The sequence below is a fragment of the Pan paniscus genome, chromosome 5 (genome assembly GCF_029289425.2).
Source record: "Pan paniscus chromosome 5, NHGRI_mPanPan1-v2.0_pri, whole genome shotgun sequence".
NCBI lineage: Eukaryota > Metazoa > Chordata > Mammalia > Primates > Hominidae > Pan > Pan paniscus.
In genome coordinates, this window is record NC_073254.2 from 115,686,668 (window position 1) to 115,705,000 (window position 18,333).

The window sequence follows — 18,333 nt, forward strand, 5'->3', positions numbered from 1 at the left end:
TAAATAGAATGTCCACATCTAAAAATATGAGGAAAACCCATCAATTAAAAATTGGTGTTTTAAGAAGGAATAATTGGCCTCCTGCATACTAATCAAAAAGCAGTGGTAAGGAAAAAAACACAGGAAGCATACTGAGTTCCTTTTTCAGAGAATATATTAAAATAGCTGTCCCCTGCATCTTCCATTGCTCTCAAATCTATTTACATAGCAAAGCCTCTATGCTCCTCCCACAGTTTAGGAGGCCTGGCCAAGCACTGGGGTCAAAATGTGTAAAATGGGCATTAACAGAGTAGACAGGGATGTGGGTGTTTTGCCCAGTGGACCTCACACTCTGAGCAGGACCCCTGTATTGCAGGAAGGTTGGCAAGTGTTAAGCTGAGCCTGGGGCCTCACTCTTCCTGGACAATACCATTGGAAAGAAACTCAAACACAGGGCTGTTTCGAGTAAAGAAAAGGGGGATGATTGGTTTGACATTCTGTACATCTGGATTTATTTTCATGAGCACAGCTAAATGCTTCCTGCTGGGGCATCAGACCATGAAGTGAGTCTTTGCCTGATATGGTTTGGCTGTGTCCCCACCCAAATCTCATCTTGAATTGTAACTCCCACAAGGCCCATGTGTCATGGGGGGGACCCAGTGGGAAGTGATTGTTATGGGGGCAGGTCCTTCCTGTGCTGTTCTCATGATAGTGAATGAGTTCATGAGATCTGATGGTTTTAAAAATGGGAGTTTCCCCGTACAAGCTCTTTTTGCTTACTGCCATCCATGTAAGACATGATTTGCTCCTCATTGCCTTCTGCCAAGATTGTGATGCCTCCCCAGCCATGTGGAACTATAAGTCCATTATGTCTTTCTTTTGTAAATTGCCCAGTCTCAGATATGCTTTTATCAGCAGTGTGAAGATGGACTAATATAATAAATTGGTACAGTAGAGTGGGACTCTGCTGTAGATACCCAAAATTGTGGAAGTAACTTTGGAACTGGGAAACAGGCAAGGGTTGGAACAGTTTGGAGGGCTCAGAAGAAGACAGGAAAATGTGGGAAAATTTGAAACTTCATAGAAACTTGTTGAATGGCATTGCCCAAAATTCTGACAGTGATATGGACAATAAAGTCCAGGCTGAAGTGGTTTCAGATGGAAATGAGCAACTTGTTGGGAACTGGAGCAAAGGTGGCTCTTGTTATGTTTTATCAAAGAGACTGGCAGCATTTAGCCCCTGCCCTAGAGATTTGTGGAACTTTGGACTTGAGAGAGACAACTTAGGGTATCTAGTGGAAGAAATTTTTAAGCGACAAAGCATTCAAGATGTGACATGGGTGCTGTTAAAGACATTCTGTTTTAAAGGAGAAATGGCATAAAAGTTCAGAAAATTTGTAGCCTGACAAATCAGTGGCTACAAATTTCTCCTCAGAAAATCCCATTTTCTGAGGAGAAATTCAAGCCAGCTGCAACAACTTGCATAAGTAATGAGGAGCCGAATGTTAATCCCCAAGACAACAGGGAAAATGTCTCCAGGACATGTCAGAGGTTTTCATGGCAGTCCCTCCCAACACAGGCCTGGAGGCCTAGAAGAAAAATACGGTTTCATGTGCGGGGCCCAGGGTCCCTGTGCTGTGTGCAGTCAGGGGATTTGGTGCCCTGCAGCCAAGCTGTTCCAGCTGTGAGTAAAAGGGGCCAAGGTACAGCTTAGGCTGTGAGGATGCAAGCCCCAAGCCTTGGCAGCTTCCATGTGGTGTTGAGCCTGAAGGTGCACAAAAGTCAAGAAATGAGGTTTGGGAACCTCCACCTAGATTTCAGAAGATGTATGGAAATGCCTGGATGTTCAGGCAGAAGTTTGCTGCACGGGCAGGGATCTCATGGATAACTTCTGCCAGGGCAGTGCAGAAGAGAAATGTGGGGTCAGAGCCCCCACACAGAGTCCCTACTGGGGTGCTGCCTAGTGGAACTGTGAGAAGAGGGCCACTATCTATCTTCCAGAGCCCAGAATGGTAGATCTACCTATAGCTTGCACTGTGCACCTGGAAAAGCCACATACACTCAACACCAGCCCGTGAAAGCAGCTGAGAGGGAGGTGGCACCCTGCAAAGACACAAGAGTGGAGCTGCCCAAGACCATAGGAACCCACCTCTTGCATCAGTGTGACCTGGATGTGAGATATGGAGTGAAAGGAGATCATTTTGGAGCTTTAAGATTAGACTGCCCCACTGGATTTCAGACTTGCATGGGCCATGTAGCCACTTTTGTTTTGGCCAATTTCTCCCATTTGGAATGGCTATATTTACCCAATACCTGTACTCCCATTATATCTAGGAAGTAACTAACTTGCTCTTAATTTTACAGGCTCATAAGCACAAGGGTCTTGCCTTGTCTCAGATGAGACCTTGGACTGTGGACTTTTGAGTTAATGCTGAATTGAGTTAAGACTTTAGGGGAACTGTTGGGAAGGCTTAATTGGTTTTGAAATGTGATGACATGAGGTTTGGGAGGGGCCAGGGCAGAATGATATGTTTTGGCTGTGTCCCCACCCAAATCTCATCTTGACTTGTAACTCCCATAATTCCCATGTGTCATGGGAGGAACCTGGTGGGAGGTGATTAAATTATGGGGGAGGATCTGTCCTGTACTGTTCTTGTGATAGTGAATAAGTCTCACAAGATCTGTCGGTTTTAAATACAGGAGTTTTCCTGCACAAGCTCTCTTTTTGCCTGCTGCCATCCATGTAAGATGTGACTTGCTCCTCCTTGCCTACCACCATGATTGTGAGGCCTCCCCAGCCATGTGGAACTGTAAATCCATTAAACCTCTTTCTTTTGTAAATTGCCCATTCTTGGTTATGTCTTTATCAGCAATGTGAAAACAAACTGATACACTCCCCCATTTCTTCTTGCCATCGAGTTACTGTACTGTTTTCTCAGATGGATCTGCTACAGTCCTTGCTGACTTCACACCTTCAATATGTCTGCTTCCCTCATCACAATGTTATGTGAATGACAAGGAGTAAATCAGTGGTTCCACCAATATAGGTGTATGCTAGCCTGTAGGATCCCCCCTGCAGATCTTTCACAGGATTTAGATAGATATAAGAAAGTCATTTGGGGCTTTCCTCTCTATCAGTTCCAAAACAGGCAAAGAAGAAAAATATTAGCGTATTCATGTCACTGCAGCCAGAATTCTGGTAGTAAAATTAAGCAGAAAATTGAGGCCATGAATTCAAATAACCATAAGCAAAATAGGCTTTTGATTAAAGTACATTGTAAAATCTTGTTTGGGGAGTTTCTGTGAACATTCCTTAAGCCTGAAATTTACCTTCTTTATTTTGATTGTTGATTTCTTCATGTTAAAGAAAGACTTAAAATAACTATGAGGACTGGTCAATAACTTAAAAAGTTTTGTTTTATTTTCCCCCATTCTGGGACTCTCATTGATCAAACTTTGGCCTAAGATACTACATTAGTTGGCTAGAGAATAGCCCTAGTCTTTCTCCTCCTTCCCTTTTTCTTTCTCCTTCTCTTCCTTTTCTTTTTTGTTTCCTCCTCTTCTTCATCATTTGCATTCCTCCACCCTACGTTTCCCCCTCATCTTTCCAAATCTTTTTGGTAACTGTCACCTTGTTTTTTTTAAACTTAGTTTTATTTTTAAGTTTGCATATGATTTAAAGAATTAAATAGTTCTATGAATTATTTTATGAAAAAACTGTATTCCCTTCCTACCCAGTTTCCTTTACACTATAAACAACCACTCTTAAATCTTTAAGTTGATTTTCTTTGAATTTACTTTTATATCTCTAAGTAGCATGTTAATATTGCCACTTGTTAATTTTATCAGTTTTAGGCATTATTAGTTTACTCTTATTATGGACCATTGTTTAGCATTCACTCTCCATGTTTTCATCCACTCCTGCATGCTTCCTGTTTATTGAAATTTTGAGTGAACTTCTGCAGCATTTTGTAAAAAATTGCTTGGCTTTTGGTTTCCAGTGTTACTTTTGAAAAGTTCAATATTAATTTTGCTGTTTCTATGAAATCTGGTTTTGTTTTTGTTTTGGGTCACTGTTGTTGTTTTTTGTTGTTCCACTTCTAGAAGCTGATAAGATGGTTTTTATCCCCAGTCTTCTGAGATTTCACAATCACATGTCTTGGTGTTGGTTATTTCATTCATTGTGCTAAACTCTCTGTGATCCATTTCAAAAGGAAATGACATATTCTCAGTTCTATAATTGATTTTTGATTTATTTCTTTCATGATTTTCTTCTTCGTTGTTTTTTACACTATGTTTATGCTGTTTTCTTTCTGTTCTCCCTTTCTAGAAACTCTTACTATTTTGATGTGGTAACTCCTGGACTTTCTAATTTTAATATCTTTTGTTCTTTACATCTTTTAGCCCTTTTGCTCTATATCTTAATATATGCCCTAAATTTTAACTTCTCATCTTTTCCTTGAAATTTTATTTTCTTCTGTATACTTTTTAATTTTTAAGAAATGTTTCTTCCTCCAAACACTCCTTTTTTAATAGCATCCTATTCTGGCCTAGTGGATGCTATATAATTTTTATGTCTCTGGAGAGGTTAGAACTAGTCATTTTGAAGGTATTTTTCTCATCATGTAGTATTTCCTCCAAGTTACCTTTTTACTCTGTTTTTAGTGTTTGTTTTGGCCTCTGTATTTCATGTCAAGTGCACTCCTCAAATGTCAGGTTACTCTTGAAAGAACTGAAGATTATTTCTTTCAATTTCTTGCCTGGCTGCTAATTTGCCAGGGGCCAAGTGAGAAAAAAACTTTGGGGACTCAATAATACGTGTATTTTACTTACTTCTTTTCTTTATGGACTCCAATCTTCTGCTTGGCCTGTTTTCCTCCAGTCCAGAAACCCTTAGTTTGACCCAATACAGAAACTTAGAACCTTAATCCCTTTCTGGATAGAGCAGGAGCATTACATACCTGCAAGAATAGGGTACGTGAAGGTCTACTGCACCTCACAAAGATTTTTTCAGCAGCCATTTACTGTCCTACCTTTTGCCCACTTCCAAGGGTAACTATTAAAGTAATTCTGGAGCCTTTTATAGGTTCCAAGGTATAAATATGATTGTTTCTCTGTTTTGCTCACTGTTGCCTTAGGGTTCAGTCTTCTTGGGTGGACCCAATCAGTAATCCTTCCTATTTCAGCTTTCCAGCTTTTACATTTTTTTGCCATTGTGTCTTCTTCCATCTCTTTGTCCTTGTTATTTTTTACCTCGTGAACATTTTTTTCCAGGTGTCATTAATAGTATTTAAGGAAAGAGTAGAATAAAATATATACATCCAACACGCCATCACTTGTAGTTTTCTTTATATCTCACTGCTACTATATATGAATCTAGTAACTTATGTTACTAGTTATAACATTAAAAGATACATAACTACATGACTTGAAGAAAGGGTGGAGAGACATCAGGGAGATGACGGGTCAACCAGCTGCAGAGAGGAGCTGCCCACCACAGGTGGCAGCTTATATAACTTATGTTTTAACTGGAAAAGCACATGAAGATCTGATACTGTTACAGGATCTTTGGGGTGTTGCTTTCCTGGTTGGAAAACTCTGTGGCTAGTGGCACCTTTGCTCAAGTTTTTCTTAGGCCCACTGGCCTCATGCTGCCCTCTCAGCCTGGCAGACTACATTGGGCTCACACTACTAGCTTGGATCCCACACCTCCAAGGGAGACTGTGAGTCAGGCATGGAGCAGTGAGGGATGTGTGAGCAAGTGTGGGGTCAGGCCACTGTGCACAGTTAGGTGTGCCGGCTACTGTCATGGAGTGGGCAGCTCCAAGTGTTGGTACAGATGCCAGCTCTCTGAGAGGCTGCAGCTGAACCAGGGGCACCATAAGCAGCTTCCCCAGCTGGCACCAGAGATTGTGGTGGTGCCTAGAAGTTTGGAGACACCAGGAACCACAGGGTCCCAAAGAGGGAGTCATGGCCTTTGTTTGGGGAGCTCCTATGTCTGGGATCCCTGAAGGGCCACAGCTCTTCTCTCCTTCTTTTTCCCTGAAATGTGGTGAGCAAGAGATACGTTTCTGTCCTATTTGTGTTACAATTCTTTTAGCCTTTCCATTCAATGGGCCCTGAGTTCTTCTCCTGCATCTAGGAAGAATGAGGTACATGGACAAGTGGAGGTTAAGCAAGACAAAGAGGAGCTTTATTGAGCAACAGAAGAGCTCAGATGAGGCCTGCAGTGAGCAGCTCCTCTCCATAGCCAGGGTGTCCCGACAAATGGTCAACTATGGGTTGGCAGGTCATCCTGATGAGAGTTCATCTTTCACCAGAGAGGGTAGTTCCTCTCTGCAGCTAGTCGTACCATTGTCTCCTCAGCTCTCAGCAGACAGGAGAACCTGGGGCGGGCAGCTCCTCTCTGCAGCTGGTTGACCTGTCGTCTCCCTGACCTCTCTCTGCCCTTTCTTCAAGTTAGGCTGAGTCCAGGGTTTTTATGGATCTCAGAGGGGAGGAAATGTGTGCTGATTGGTCCATGGGAGGCCATGCGTGGGCCCAGGGAAAAGCACCACACATTCCCACTCCAGTCCAGAGGACTGGCTGCCTGGCCCCCAGGCTTCAGGCTTGAAGGTAGGGCTTCACTGGGTACCCACTTCCTTCTACCCAGGAGCCTGTCTGCCTCCTGCCACCATTTATGGCACGCAGGCTGTTCATGTCAGGAGCACCTGCAGTCCAGCTCCGGGCTGTCCTCAGTCCTTCCTACCTCAGCCTCCCTCCCATGCTCGTTGGTGCCCGAAGTCTGGAGTGGGCTAAGGAAGCAGGGGGCTGGCATGCCAGCAGTGCCCCTAGCGTGCACACACCCGACCTGGCTGTGATAGCACCCAGGCCCATACTTGCTCTGAGATCAGAGCAGACACCAGGAGCAGGGAGAGGCCAGGCAGTGGAAGCAGACACTTCTGAGCCTGTGCGGGGCAGAGGGCCCCCGTAGATCCCTAAGAGTGCAAAGATGCCTGGGTCCACAGCGGTGGCACAGAGGCTGCCACTGCACCTGGCGAGCTTTCACCCTGCCAACTCGAAAGGGGCAGGGCTCTCACTTGTCCCTGGCTCCTGACAGCTCTGTGGAGCGTGCAACCCAAACCATGCCTCCTCGTAGCCTAAGGTGGGGGCTCCAGGTCCTCACTGGGTCCCTCTCTGCCTGCTCCTCCGTGCCTGACCACACTGCTTTCCTGCCAAGAGCAATGCGCTGGCTCCCAGGGCAGCGGGCTCTGGCAGGCTGCTCCCAGGGTCAGGCTCTGAGGACTACCCTCCTCCTCTCCATGTTTACCCTGCAGCATACAGCGGGGGAGAGCGGTGATGCAGTACCAGGGTTCAGAGTGGCAGAGGCTCTGGGCCTGGGAGTGGGTCCTGCTCAACCATGCGAGAGTGGGGGTGGTGTAGTCGCTTGCCTCGGGGATGCAGGGCACAGGGCACTGTTACCACTGCTGCTCCTGCAGCCACTCCTGCCGCCAACAACCTTGCCTCCCCGCTGCAGCTGGTGTGATGGCAGCGACCGCTCTAGACAGACCACCGCTGCCATCAATATCTTGTTTCACAGATGAGAAATCTAACCTCAGGAAAGTTAATTGGCCAGCTAACAGAGCTAATCAGAATAGATTTGGGATTTAGACACAGGATTTTTGACATTGAAATTTTAACTCTTACAATCTGAAAATTTTAAAACAAAACAAGACAATAAATTATCTGTCAAAACCTTCATACCGTGAACTGAATTTTACAGAAGTCAAAAGATTTTTTTCTTGGACAGACTGCCAGCTAGGACTTAGGCCTCTTGACAATGAATCCATGTTATCACAAATTCTTTTTAGAGTATTTCCTTCAAAGGTAGGAAAGGTGGATTTACAAGACAGAGTGGACATGGTTTATGTTTTGGAAAGTGAAAGTAAGTGACATTTGTTCATTGGAGTTGTCCTTGTGTCTGTAAATTTTTAAGACTGGCTGAGTGTTGGCCCTTAGCAAAGTTCTGAAAAGGTCTATCTCTGCTACAAGAACACTACTTAGAACTAGTTGGATTGTTCAGAGCCCACACAAATGGTGAGGTAAAGATGGTACCACAGATGGTAAAGGTGGTTTTCATATAGAAAATGCTACTTCAAATATATATGAACCAAACTAATTTTAGTAAAGATAAAGCAACTGTTAATGAAAATGCTCAATAATGATAAAACCGGAGTAAATCTTGACTTAAAACTAAGAAATTAAAATAAAACAAATATGAAACTTTCTAAACTTTTTACCATCCCCATACTTTGAGAAAATACCCAGAAACAAATTTACATTTCAATATATAAAAAATAAATGCAAATAATTGGATAGGTTATTATTAGCTTCAGGGAATATTTACTGTCATGCTGTAAAACTTAGGTAATAGGATTTTATAATAAAATGCTAACTTTAATTATAGCAAAGAGAGTAACAGCATAATAGTTAACATGTAAATCATATGCAATAGACTATTATTACATAAAAATCAAGCTGAGTTTCCCTGCAAAAAAACCTGCATGTTTATTGAAAACAAATTTTAAAATATGATCAAGTCACTTTAGCCTCAAGATAGCCCAAGAGACTATCCTAGAGTTTTATGAAAATTAAAGGAAAAGATGTGGGCTTGATAATCTGTTTAAGTAAAATGTATGACTCTCGTTTATAAACACATGTAAAACTGACCCAAGTATGGCTTAAGAAATAAAACATAAGTTACAAAACTGACTGAATATATAAGTGGTGGTGGGGGGGTTTCAATCTTTTAGCTACAGTTATTTGTCTGGTTGATTGCCATCAATTAATACTGTAAAATAATTTGCCTTCTCTTTTTAAAATTTGCTTTACCCAGAAGTGACTTGCAAATTACTTGGGCTGGAAAAAAACAACAACGACAAAAACAAACAAACAAAACATGTTAGAGGCCTTCCTACATGGTTCCTGGAGTAAATACTTGACTTGGCACCATCTGGAACATCCAGTGTCAGCTCCAGGCTCTAGAGAGACTGATACTCAAAGTCAAGCAAGTTGCCTTTCTTGCTGTTCATTGAATAACTTTCCATTGGCACTTAGCAAAATATATGAGAAAATAAAAGTCAGTTAAAGAATGCATTCAGAAATCTTCTGCCTTCTTTCCTTCAAACCCTTGTTTTACTCTGTTTTTTAGTCTCTTTATTATTGGTGGCTGTCTCAAATGGTCAATCGAGTTCTCTTTTTTGGTGCATCTCTAGCCAGAGATTCATAATATTTTCTGAGCTTTCAAATTAAAAAAAAAACCCTGTGTTATCACAAGGGTGATTGTGATTAGGTAGTAACATAAGTCTGTCAAACTCTTACTATGTGTCTATCAATCACTGGGCTCTGGGTATTAACATATATTGGAAATTACTTATAGAAGTATTAATCAATCTTGTTATTTTCTCTAATTCTATATGTAGTCCTCTGCTCTTACAGTTGCAACGCATCTTAATAAAATTACAAGACATTTATTTTTTAAAGCAAAGTTAAACTTTTATTGTGTCTTGATGTTTTCAGCAGTCTCTCACCTTTAAAAAGGCCTGAAATAATAACTATCTTCTTCAACTCATTTTTAGCTTCTGCAATTTTTTTTCTTTCTCCCTTAGGTTCTAACTGCTGTTGTGGTCTGATGCTAAAAATGTTTTATCTTAAAGGTCTAAAGGAAATGTTTTCTTCCAACATAACATTCTGTGCTCTTGGCTTGAAATTGTTCTATGAATCTGAAAATTTTCACTTATGACCCAGGAAACATTCCTCCTATGTTTAACTAACTCAAATACCCTTTTCCTTGGTTTTGATTTGCAGGTTAACTAAATGGACTCCCCATGGAGAACAGCAATCACTGCATGTCTTTTCTTTTGCCTTTTGGTAACTGGCCTAACCATTTATCAGAATAATTCCTATGTCATTGTTATTAAGTTTTGATTTGTTTAAAAAAACTGAGATTAAAAAATTAATTAAGGTTATTATGTCCATGTAATTTTCTGTATTTGCTTTTAAAGTCCTCTGCCATTAAGTTATAGCGCTTTGACTCCTGGGTTTAAAAAAAAACAACAAATCCTGCTAAATCTGAAACACTGACTGTAGTTAAAGCCTCATCTTTAGACCCAATAAAAGATGCCAATCAAAAGAAATTGTGTTTGTGAGACACAGGGTCAGAATTTAAAACTATTCAAATCTTCAAGGCCCAGAGACTGTCATGGAAGAGGTGGGTGTGAGATTGTAAGGGCCAATTTTGAGACAAAATTAGTTCTGTTTTTAAATAAATTAACTTAATTTCAAAGGCACACTGACGCAAAACCAATATTTGGGCCCATGTGTCAGATTAACAAGGTTTTCTTGGAGCATTAACCCACTCCTTAATAAATAACTATAAAGATTATAAAAAGATTTATGGAAATCATATCTTATGAGCAAGATGATTAAAATTTAATAGATTTTGTTTATAAAATTTTGAGAGATGGGTTTAATTGGCCTCATGCTGTCTTTATTATTAGGGATTATTGTTTGGGAAATAAAGCCTCCTCTCTCAAAGAATGAGATTTTTGCCTTTTTTTGAAATCTTTGAGTTATCACTTTGGCTAAATTAATGACTTATTTTACAATAACCTGTGATTCTACTTTGTGATATCAAGTATTTTAAGCTATTTATATTTGACAAACTTTCCAAAATCAAACTCTAACTTTGGTTGTCATTAACTTTGATGTTAGGTCCCCTTGAAGTCCAAAAGAGAGATATTTGGCTTGCTTGATATAATAAAATCATTGTCAAATAAAATCATTTCATTATAACAAAGCTGAATATGATTCTTTTGGATTTCAGGCTATTGTATTGTCAAATATGAAATGGGGTTTAACCTTATTTGGATTATATTCATATAAATGTGTTATTAGTGTCTGTTCCAGGATTGCATGAGGTTCCTGTGATTCTAATATATCTTAGCATACATTTTTAGTAGTAATTATGATTATTATATAAGATCTTTGTATGCCACAGAAGTAACAAAATTTCCTTGTGAATTGTGTTTTTAACCTTGACTGTTTTGAGACTCTTGTAATCCACAGTTGTTTTACTTTTCTCTTTTTCAATAAATGTTTTTATAATCAGCTATAAGACTCTGACAGATGCTCTTGAATGCAGGCTTCTGATAACTTTGGAGATTGTGACCTGAGAATAGAGGAAAAACTTCCAAGACTCCCATAGAGAGCTAATGTGTTCATAAACATGAAGTAGAAGAGGAGTTAATTACATAGACTAAAACTAATGGAAGATTGAAATAATCTCTTTATGACTTTGTTTGAAATATTGGTAACTCTTTTGTTTCAGAGTCCAGAAAACCCTTTGTCTGTGGGCTATTTACGGCTTTTAACAATTGGGTAAACTACAGTCCTGTGCACAAAATCTGAAGAATAATTCTCTCTACCATATTTCTTCAAAGTTTGAAAACTATCTGTAAGTATACTTAGTTTATTGCAGTACAGTTATTTACATAAGTTCAATAAGAATCTGTTTTTTTTATTGACCTCAAAGCCCCTGAAGGACTTTAATTTTAATGGCATACTTTCAGGTATAAACACATTGCTTTATGGGATCTGAGTTGACTTACAGAGACAGTAAAAGCCCCTTGGGAAAGCTGCCCTAATATCTTTTCTACACAGCCCCTGTACAGGTTCCTGACCTGTGGTGAATAAAGAATATCACTTTCTGACCAGTCCATGCTCCCCAAGTCATTTTGAGACTTTGCAGTGAAGAATTCACCCAATTAATACAGGTGTTTGCAGGCACAGGCTGGGCTCAAGGCACTAAAGTCTAATCTGAGATTCCTTATTAAATAAAGTTCCAGCAGAGCCATTAAAAAGAGCCTATATAGCAAATGATTATTCTTGCTGACTCTATGCAAATATTCAGGCCAAGTATGATAAGACTAACATTTATTTTAGACGTAACTTTGTCCTATGATTTGTCATTAATGAAAACAAGGATTGGAGAGAGAAGAATTATATTTCAAAATAAACTATAGTACACCTATTATTAGACTCTTGTCTTGCCTAATGTTTTTCATTTTTTATTATTTTCTACAGTTTAATTATTTCCTTCTTTTATTTCTTTTTCCCCATTTGTCCATAATTGAAATTACTAAAACTTAAGATGTGCTTTTTAAAAACCCTGTGAACTGAAGCTGGAAAAACTTCTGAAGAAAATATTAGCAACTTTGGTGACTTTCTGGCAGACACTGGGGACACTGTGAACAGCAGCTCAGGAAAACAATTCATGAGGCAAAAGTGTACATCCAGTGGATGGAGCATGGTGAAGCGGTTATGAGTCCAAACTCTGGAGCTAGACTGCTTGGGAAAGAATTGTGTGTTTCAGGTTCTTGCGTTGGGATTGAGTGGGCAAACCACTCGACCTAGGATGAATGAAGAAAAGCATGGTGGTGTGATGGCCTACCTGGGGGTGGCACAGAGTCAGAGTCAACTTCCCACCCTCATCCAAGGGAAATGGTGAGTGATTATGAGACTCTGCTCAGGAAAGCAGGGGTCCTCCCATGGATCTTTGCAACCTGTGGATCAGGAGATCCCTTCGTGACCTCACGCCACCAAGGCCTTAGGTCTGATAAACAGAGCCGTGTGGAGTTTCGGCAGAGTAGTCACTCAGGCACACACAGAGACCCAGCAGTTTTACATACTCCACCCTAAGATTCCTGACAAGGCAGGAAATCTGTCTGTACATATCCCTAGGAAGGGGGCTGAATCCATGGAACCAGGTAGCATTGTTCTCTGGGCCTCACTTCCATGGCACCTCATAAGTTAAAACCTAATGGATTGGAATTCCAGTCAGCCAATGGCAACAGGCTGGAGTCTGCCTGAGAAAGGACTGAGTTTCTGGGGAGAGAGGTCACCACCATCTCTGTGGTTTGGTCAACTTGGCCATTCCAGCCCACCAGATTTGGAGAATCCAAATGGTCCAGACAAGGAAGCATCACCCACAGTGCAGCACAATTGCTTTGCCACATTGTGACCAGACTGCCTTTTAAAGCAGGACCCCAATTCATTCCTTCTCACTGGGAAGGACCTCCCTGTGAGGGCTTCAGCCACTCTAGCCAGGGTTATATGAACAGAGCTCTGAACCCTACCTGGAATGGAGCTCCCATGGGAAGGGGCAGCTGCCATCTGTGCAGTTCTATTGACTCAGCCATTCCAGCCTGCCAGCTTTGGAGAATCCAAATGGTGCAGAAAAGGAAGGATTCTCCCTCTCCCAAGTGCAGCACACTGGATATACCAAAAATCAGCCAGACTACTTCTTTAAGTGGGTTCCAGATTCTGTTCCTCCGGAATGGTTGAGACCTCACAACAGGGATCTCCAGTCACCTCCTACAAATACATTTGGCTGACAATAGGTCAGTACACCCTGGAATGGAGCTTCCGGAGGAAGGAGCAGGGTGCCATCTGTGCCATTTCACAGCCTTCATTGGTGATACCTCCAGGTATGGGAATAAATGAGACACCTAGGATCTGGAGTAAACACCCAACAAACTGCAGCAGTGCTATGAAAGAGTGGCCTGATTCTAAAAGAAGAAAAAACAAACAGAAAACACCAACAGCAACATCAATGAAAAAGACCCACAAAACTCCATTTAAAGGTCAGCAACCTCAAAGATCAAAGGTGGGTTAGTCCACAAAGATGAGGAAGAATCAACACCAAAATGCCAGAGTGCCTATTCTCTTCCAAATGACTGCAACACCTGTTCAGCAAGGGCAAAGAACTGGGCTGAGGCTGAGATGGCTGAATTGACAGAAGTAGGTTTCAGAAGGTGGTTAATAATGAAATTCACTGAGCTAAAGCAGCATGTTATAACCCAATGCAAAAAAAGCTAAGAATCATGATGAAACAATACAGGAGCTGATAGCCAGAATAGCCAGCTTAGAGAAGACACAGCCAACCTGATGGAGCTAAAAACACAACACAAGAACTTCATGATGCAATCACAAGCATCGATAGCAGAATAGACCAAGTAGAGGAAAGAATCTCAGAGCTTGAAGACTATCATTCTGGAATAAGACAGGCAGACAAGAATAGAGAAAAAAAGAACAAAAAGGAATGAACAAAACCTATGAGATATATGGGATATGTGAAGAGACCAAACCTACTATTGATTGGGATACCTGAAAAAGACAGGGAGAATGGAACCAAGTTGGAAAACATACTTCAGGATATCCTCCAGGAGAACTTCCTCAACCTAGCAAGACAGGCCAACATTCAAATTTAGGAAATGCAGAGAAGCCTAGTAAGATACTCTGAGAAGATCAACCCCAATACACATAATTATGAGATTATTCAAGGTAGAAATGAAAGAAAAAATGTTAAGGACAGCCAGAGAGAAAGGCCAGGTCACCTACAAGGGTAACCCCATCAGAATAACCAGTGGACCTCTCAGCAGAATTCCTACAAGACAAAAGAGATTGGGGACAAATATTCAACATTCTTAAAAAAAAGAATTTCCAACCCCAAATTTCATATATCCAGCCGAACTAAGCTTTATAAGCAAAGGAGAAATAAGATCCTTTTCAGACAAGCAAAGGCTAGGGAATTCATCACCACTAGGCCTACCTAGCAAGCACTCCTGAAGGAAGCACTAAATATGGAAAATAAAAACCATTACCAGCCACTACAAAAACTCACTGAAGTGTGAAGACCAGTGACACTATGCAGCAACTACATAAACAAATCTGCAAAATAACAAGCTAACATCATGTTGTCAGGATCAAATTCACACATAAAAATACCGATCTTAAATTTAAATGGGCTAAATGCCCCAATTAAAAGGCACAGTATGGCAAACTGGATAAAGAACCAAGGCCCATCAGTATGCTGTCTTCAAGAGACCCTACTCACATGAAAAGGCACACATAGGCTCAAAATAAAGGGATGTAGAAAAATTTGCCAAGCAATTGGAAAACAAACAAACAGAAAAACAGGGGTTGCAATCCTAGTTTCTGACAAAATAGACTTTAAACCAACAAAGATCAAAGAAGACAAAGAAGAGGCTGGGTGCAGTAGCTCACACCTGTAATCCCAGTACTTTGGGAGGCTGAGGTGGGTGGATCACTTGAGGTGGAGTTTGAGACCAGCCTTGCCAACAGGGCAAAACCCCATCTCTACTAAAAATACAGAAATTAGCTGGGTATGGTGGTGCATGCTTGTAATCCCAGCTAGTAGGGAGGCTGAGGCAGGAGAATTGCTTGAACCCAGGGGGCGAAGGTTGTAGTGAGCCAAGATTGCACCACTGCACTTCAGCCTGGGAAACAGAATGAGACTCCATCTCAAAAAAAAAAAAAAAAAAAAAAAAAAAAAGAAGGGCATTACATATTGGTAAACAGTTCAATTCAACAAGAAGAACTAACTCTCCTAAATATATATACACTCAATACAGGAGAAATCAGATTTATAAAGCAAGTTCTAAAAGACATACAAAGAGACTTAGACTCCCACACAATAATAGTGGGAAACTTTAACATCCCACTGACAATATTAGACAGAGCATCTACACAGAAAATTAACAAAAATATTCGGGACCTGAACTCAGCTCTAGATCACATGGGCCTGATAGGTATCTACAGAAATCTTCATCCCAAAACAACATAATATACATTCTTCTCATTGCCACATGACACTTACTCTAAAATTTATTTCATAATCAGAAAATACTCCTCAGCAAATGCAAAATAACTGAAATCATAACAAACAATCTCTCAGATCACAGAGCAATCATGTTGCAACTTAAGATTAAGAAACTCATTCATAACCACACAGTTACATGAAAATTGAATAACCTGCTCATGAATGACTCTGGTAAATAATGAAATTAAGTCAAAAGTCAAGAAGTTCTTTGAAACGAATGAGAACAAAAAGACAAATGCCAGAATCTCTGGAATGCAGCTAAATAAAGCAGTGTTAAGAGGGAAATTTGTAGCACTAAATGCCCACATCAAAAAGGTAGAAAGAGCTCAAGTTAACATACTAAATCATAATTAAAGAACTAGACAACTAATAGCAAACAAGCCCCAAAGCTTGCAGAAGACAGGAAATAATCAAGATCAGAGCTGAACTGAAGGAGATAGAGACATGAAAAACCCTTCAAAAGATAAATGAATCCAAACACTGTATTTTGAAAAAGTTAATAAAATAGACCACTAGCTAGACTAATAAAGACAAAAAGAGAGAAGAATCAAATAAACACAATCAGAAATGATAAGGAGGATATTACCACTGACCCCACAGAAATACAAACAACTATCAGAGAATACTGTAAATACCTCTGTGCACATAACTAGAGAATTTAGATGAAATGGATAAATTCCTGGACACATACACTCTCTCAATACAAAACTAGGTAGAAATTCAGTCCTGAACAGGCCAATAATGAGTTCTAAAATTGAGGCAGTAATAACTAGCCTACCAACCAAAAGAAGCCAATGACTAGACAGATTCACAGCTGAATTCTACCAGAGGCACAAAGAAGGGCTGGTACCATTCCTACTGCAATTATTCCAAAAAAAAAAGAAAACACAAAGGAGTGAATACTCCCTAACTCATCCTATGAGGCCAGCATCATCCTGATACCAAAACCTGGTGGAGATACAACAACAAAAAAGAAAAGTTCGGGCCAGTATTCTTGATGAACATTGATGGCAAAATCCTCAATAAAATACAGGCAAACTGAATCCAGCAGCACACCAAAAAGCTTATGCACCACAATCAAGCTGGCTTCATCCCTGGGATGCAAGGTTGGTTCAACATATGCAAATAAGTAAATGTAATACATCACATAAACAGAAAGACAAAAACCACATGTTTATCTCCGTAGACACAGAAAAGTACTTTGATAAAATTCAACATCCCTTTATGTTAAAAACGATTTATAAGCTAGGTATTGAAGGAACATAACTCAAAATAATAAGAGCCATATATGACAAAACACAGCCAATATCATGCTGAATAAGCAAAAGCTAGAAGAATTCCCCATGAAAACTGTCATGCAAGGATGCACTCTGTCACCACTCCTACTGAATATAGTATTGGAAATTCTTGCCAGGGTAATTAAGGCAGGCAAAATAAATAAATAAATAAAGTTATACAAATAGGAAGATAGAAAGTCAGACTATCTTTGTGGCATTTGCAGATGACATAATCCTATAGTTAGAAAACCCCATTGTCTTAGCCCAAAAGCTTCTTAAGCTGATAAGCAACTTCAGCAAAGTCTCCAGATACTAAATCAATTGCAAAAATCACTAGCATTCCTTCAACCAATAACAGGCAAGAAAAGAGCCAAATCATGAATGAACTCCCATTCACGGTTGCTACAAAAAGAATAGAATATCTAGGAATACAGCTAACAAAAGAAGTGAAGGACCTCTTCAAGGACAACTACAACCTACTGCTCAAGGATATCAGAGAGGACAGAAAGAAATGGAAAAACATTACATGCTAGTGGATAGGAAAAATCAATATCATAAAAATACCCATAATGCTCAAAGTAATTTATAATTCAATGTTATTCTCATTAAACTACCATTGATATTCTTCACAGAATTAGAAAAAAACTATTTTAAAATTCTTATGGAACTAAAAATGAGCCTGAATATCCAACACAATTCTAAGCAAGCAGTTCAAAGCTGGAGGCATCATGTTACCTGACTTCAAACTATACTACAAGGCTACAGCACCCAAAACAGCATGGTACCGGTACAAGAGCAGACACATAGACCAATGGAACAAAATAGAGAACTCAGAAATAAGAACATACACCTATAACCATCTGATTTTTGACAAACCTGACAAAAACAAGCATTGGGGAAAGTATTCCCTATTTAATAAATGGTGCTGGGAGAACTGGCTAGCCATATGCAGAAAATTGAAACTGGACCTCTTCCTTACACCATATACAAAAATTAACTCAAGATGGATTAAAGACTTACACATAAAACCTAAAACTATAATAACCTTAGAAGAAAATCTAGGCAACACCATTCAGGACGTGGGCACAGGTGAAGATTTCATGATGAAAACACTGAAAACAATTGCAACAAAAGCAAAAATTGCCAAATGGGATCTAACTAAGCTAAAGAGCTTTGGCACAGCAAAAGAAACTATTATTAGATAGAACAGACAACCTACATCATGGGAGAATATTTTCATAATCTATTCTTCTAACAAAAGTCTAATATTCAGCATCTACAAAGAAATTAAACAAATTTACAAGAAAAAAACAAACCACCCCATTAAAAAGTGGGCAAAGTACATGAACAGACACT